The following is a 5638-nucleotide window of genomic DNA, read 5'->3' as shown; positions in this document are numbered from 1 at the left end:
TGGTTTAAATGGGGATGAAGGAAGGTCAGAATCTAGAATAAATCCTAGCGTTTTTCACTTGAGCATGAATCACGGAACTAGGGAAGTGGAAAATATTAACAGTGAGGTTTTGGCGGTTTGAAATTTATCTATGCACTTCATTTTTTGAGATGTTAGCCTGACTTTCCACTCTTTGCTGATGATTAGTAACAACACCATGGGACTTTTGGGGAGCCTGGACTGACTTTGACAGATAACAATTGGTAGCTGGAGGACAAGTGGGACAAGGTGATGTGGGTGTTTGAGATATGAAAGAGAACCCTAAAATGTTAAAGTTTAGGCATTTTAAGGTTTAGGTTTGGAGAATTAAATTGCAATTGACAAACATTTGGACATTCAGAAAAGGGGTAGGTTTGACCGCCCCCCAAAAAAAGATACTGAGTTTAGATTTGTTATATTGTTTGAGATCAAATCAGAAAATTCCCATCATAATATCGTGCATGAGTTACGGACATATTAGTGTATAGAGATTTTATTCCTGGAGAGGTAGAATGGCTGCTAGCGCCACTGATGAAAAATCCACGTAAAAATCTGCACTTCAAAAATACATAACTTTCAGAAGTTCATATCTGCTAATTCAATTCCTTGGTGTTAGCTTCCATGTATCGAAAAGAAACTTTATTTATGGAAGGGTTCACCAGCAAGCTTTAAATAGGAAACAATTAAATGATGAACTCCCCCCCACAGAAATGCAGCATTAATGTGACTTCTGAGGATCATATCTACTGCTTTAAGTAAAATATAGCTACCTTTAGGGAACTGTATTGTTTTTTAAAGAATTTTGGGCAAATGCTTTCTGATTTGTGGAGGAGAAATAGTGGGTGTTTTTTATTCTCATGGGTTAATTGATGTGTTTTGTGGGGATTTTTTTCAGGAGAAGAATTTTGCAAGTAAAAGAGGGTTTTTTTAAAGGTCAAAATTGCCTTTTTCATTTTGAAAATAAAACATGATAAGTAGTTAAGAAAATTTAGCATAGACAAAAATTGACTTCATTTTCTTTACAATTTTTTTGAATCTGCTTTAAGAAGTGCTTATGTCTTCCCTAAATATATTGTGGAAATGGTTCCTTGAGGGTTATGAAAAGAAAGTTTAGTTTTATTACCTAAGCTGACATTTTAACCCGACAGTGCTAAATGGGCAGGGATTCTTGGGGATTATGGTACGTGTTTCAGTAGAGATCCTGACACAGCTGGTTATTGTCAGTCATTTTCTCACTGTGGGGAGATACTGCTGCTGTATGAAGCAAGGGAGATAGAACCTTGCTATCCATGTAAAATTAGAAAGAATTAAAAGGCACTGTAAAGATCAGGAGGAAAATTTCATTTCATTTTTTAAACACACACCTTGCTATTCACTTCCTCACAGGTGTATCTCAAACCATGGATTCATGTGACACAAATAATAAATCTACAGCAATATTAGATCCTGAAGATCCAAGAGGAAACCGTTTTAAAGTCTCCAAGTAGCTTGCTGCTTCCCTACTCCTGTGCATGACAAAGAGTCTGGATATTTAACAGGTCTTGACCCCACCTTTTCTTAACTTACAGAGCACCAGACTGCTTGATAACTGATTCAAAACTCTAATCATTTCATGGTGAGAATTCTGTGATCTCACTGCGGAGTTTGCTCCGGGGCCATGAGAAACGCATTCATCAGGTACAGTTCTGATGGTGCACAGATACATGGTTTATGGACTGTTAGCCCGCACTGCTGGTTTAGATTTGAGGAATTACTCTACAAGAACAAGGCAGGTTCTATTTTTGACATTTCATCAATGAGACCACTTGTACATTACGGCCTGATTTGATTTACTGTAAGAAAATAAGAGTGCTGTAATTTGTAAAAGACATTTATTACACGAGTCCAAAAATTAAAAAAAAAATGCTTAGTGTCTCTGTCCATCCCATCTGGTTTTATTTTAATCTCACTCTAGTCACATATGAAATTTTGCTTAGCTGTCTTCATTTTCTTAGTCAATCTTGATTAATGGCCTTCAAAGTAAAAATAATTGGCCTGCATTGGGGTTGTTTTATAACTCTTATTCACAAAGAATGTGAAAGGCTGGAAAGTGAGCCTAAACAGAAGGAATGCATTACGCTCGTTGTTGAGAAAGAGCAGCCCTGTAGTTGTGTTTCACTGTGTATTTTTATAACAGGCGCCTCCTTGACCGTCCATGATATTGCAGATCTGTGGTGCCAAACGCTTATGTATACTTCGTCAAACTGGCCCTGGCAGCCCCACCGCTCCAAGCAGCCTCACACATAAATGCAGAACTCACCCAGGCCAGCTGAAGAGGCTTGAGAATTTCAAAAGTAAATTATCAGGAAGGCCAAGGCTATGAAATCCAGAAGTTAAAAACAGACAGGGGGCTAATTGGCTCTGAAGTTTAATGGCTTGTTTATAAAAGGCCACTCCAGCATTCGTATTTTCCCCCTTTTCTGAAAAGTGTGTTCAGTTTGAAAGGAGTGGAGGAAAATGCAAGGCACTGGTGCAACCGTTGTGGATTTGGAGTTGGGCTCTGTTTCCTTTCACGGCCCCCACTGCTGGGAGAGCTGTCAGTTAAAGGGGGTTAGAAGTAAATTTGAGTTCAAAAAAAAAAAAGGAAAACAACACTCTGAGAAGATGAGTCCTTTGTAAATGGATATATGATGTCTTTTTAAAAACTAGTCATATTATGATTTTACTGACTAAATAACTAACATCAAGAAGTTTCCAGCTTTTCAATAATCTCAATACCAGGGTCAGTTATACCCAGTGATTTTTCAGGCATTTCAAATGTTCCTATGTTTGATATTTTAACAACAATTAAAATTTGCTCTGGGATGCGTGCTGGGTATAACTCGATAAACACTGACCTGCAGATGCCAGAAAAACCACTGTCCCCACAAAGCTGGAGCCCAGCCAACACTCGTGTGGGAACAATTATGCTCTCTTTTGCACAACCTTCAGGAGGTAGACAAAAATGTGCAAAGTGTGGGGGACAGTTTCTTGACACAGAGGAAAACTTTTGGACAGATTAGTATAGCTATAGTAGAAGCTTGAGTTCCAAATGTTTTCGTAAGAGGAAACTAAGTTCTTTTATCAGTGGGGAAGGTTGGATTGTTACATCAAACTTGTGGCCAAAACAAAAACTGCTTGGAGAATTCCCACGCAGAATCCTCTGGTCTCCCCACATTTGTGTTTCTTCCTGATAGGCTTTCTAGACTCTTACTTTTGCTGCTCAGGTTTCCCAGTCTCTGCCTCTTCTGACCCAGCTCCCCATCTTCTGAGCTCTTCCCCTTTAATGTGTCTCCAGAGCCTCCTAGTCCTCTCGTTGTTTCCGCCTTGTCCCCCCGAGTCCACTGATCTCTCAAGAGATGTGAGTGGGATTTGACTGGGATTTTCTTGCCTGGTGATTTGAGTTTCCTTTCTTTCATACATCGTAAGGTAAGAGATAGGTCATTCTTTCAGAACAATGGGGCACAGATAATTTCCCAGCCTAACACACCCACTCATTCACTCCCCCTAGTGCATGCACACACACACTCACACAACACATGAATTCATAATCTAGTGTGAACACTATATATTTGCAACAGTATGTTTATTTAATTAGAAATCTATCACAATATTCCTGATATTTATTTGCTGTTCCCTGAGTTTCTCTGCACTAAGCACTTCAGAGTTCATCTAACACCTGGTTTATGCTAAGCTAATAAATATTTCAATATATTATCACTATTAATCCTTATAACAGTACTAAGAAATGTATATTTTTATCTTCATTGTGTAGGTGAGCAAATTTACCCTTGGTCACAGGTTTAGAAATTACCTAGGTGACTTGTTCATTCAAAGGCCTTTTTCTTAACCTCTATGCCTGGGCATCTAAGCTTGCCGGTATTGACATTTGGGAGCAGTCGCGGGAGGTTGTCCAGTGTGTTGTAGGATGGTTAGTAGAATCCCTGACCTCTGCTCACTAGATGCCAGTGTTACCCTCTCTGCCCACCCCACACCCCAAGTTCGGGTTAACCAAAATTCCTCTAGACATTACCAAATGTCTTCTAGGAGAAGGAAATCACTGCTCCCCATGTTGTCGCCATGCACTAATTTTCTCAGCTATCTGTATAATTAAGATCTAGGAAAAGCTCTAAGCTCATCAAGGCTGGTTCAACACTGATCTAACCTCTATCATGGTCGGCCCTGAGAAATGAGAAAGAAGCCTTAAGGGCTCCCCAGAAAGGCCCCGTGGAGAAGCCCGGATATGTGAGTGATTACCACTACTCCACTCCCTAAGAGCCTTCTGAGAAGGCAGGTAGGATTTCTGGAAATAAAATGGATGATGGGTGCATTTTTACATATCCAAGTTTACGAATTCAGGAGAAGATGTCAGGCCCTCACCCATCCTTCCAAAGAAGGTAGGAAGTAATATCTGGCTGACTTCATGGGTTTTGAATAGAGTATAGATAAGTAACTGGCAGCTTCCAGATCCTGCTCTCAGTCTGTTCCCGGCCTGAACTGGGTTGACCATTAAGAATTCTGTCTTGTCCTAATCAACCGCAGCAGAACTATAAGCACCAGATGTCAAGCTAATATTTTCATAAAACTTTGTAACCCCACTTTCTGTGGATTCTAATCCCCTAGCTTTAATTCGGTTAGTCCTTGGTTTGTATTTTCAGAAATGCAGTAAGTGAATCCACTCTGTGAGGGCTTACTTATTGAATAACACTCAGAGGTCTTGATTTCCACATGTCTAACTCGCGGAGCACTTTCTCTAGGTTAATGTCACAGACACATATTTCAGCTTCCTGACTTTACCCTATTGTCTTAGGGTAGAAAGAATACAGCATTGCTACCGAGACATCCAAAGTGGCACTGGACCGCTTAGTTTGAAACTGGCATCTGACCTAGACATCAGGATGGGTAGAGCTCACAGGAGAAAAGCAGATCTTAGCTATGACCTTACTGATGACTAATAGACTGAACTGAATTTTATCCCCCAAACTCATACTGATATTCTAACTCCCAGTATGACTATTTGGATGTAAGGACTTCACAATGATAAATAAGGTTAAATGTAGTCATAGAGTATGTCTGTAATTTGATAAAAACTGTGTTCTTATAAAGAAAGAAAGGCACACCAGAGATTTTGCAGACATGTGCACAGAGGAAAGGCCACGTGAAGGTACAGCAAGAAGGTGGCACCAGGAAGAGAGGCCTCACCGGAAACCAACCTTGAAGGCATTTGATCTTGGACTTCCAGGATCTAGAACTGTGAAAAAATAAACTTCTGTTGTTTAAGTCACCAAGTCTATGGTATTTTGTTATAGCAGCCCTAGACAACTTACACAACTAAAAATTATCCAGATAAATTAGAAGAGAGAGGGTTTGGGACCAAGGAGATGGGGGCAGAACAAGCCCAGAGCAGTGGTTCTCTCCAAGTCAAAACTTATCAAAACTCTGTCTTATACACATTGTTCTTTCATGCAACATCTGCCTACTAGCCCCCTCTTCTCAAATCATGCCCCCCTTTGAACTGATAATACATTATCAATTTTTTTTTAAGATTTTATTTATTTATTTATCTTTAGAGGGGAAGGAGAGAGGGAGAGAAACATCAATG

This window comes from Sturnira hondurensis, unplaced genomic scaffold (assembly GCF_014824575.4).
Source record: "Sturnira hondurensis isolate 20B ecotype Veracruz unplaced genomic scaffold, ASM1482457v3 Scaffold0010128, whole genome shotgun sequence".
Taxonomy (NCBI): domain Eukaryota; kingdom Metazoa; phylum Chordata; class Mammalia; order Chiroptera; family Phyllostomidae; genus Sturnira; species Sturnira hondurensis.
The sequence above is the reverse complement of the archived record's forward strand: the minus strand, read 5'-3'. Positions refer to the sequence as shown.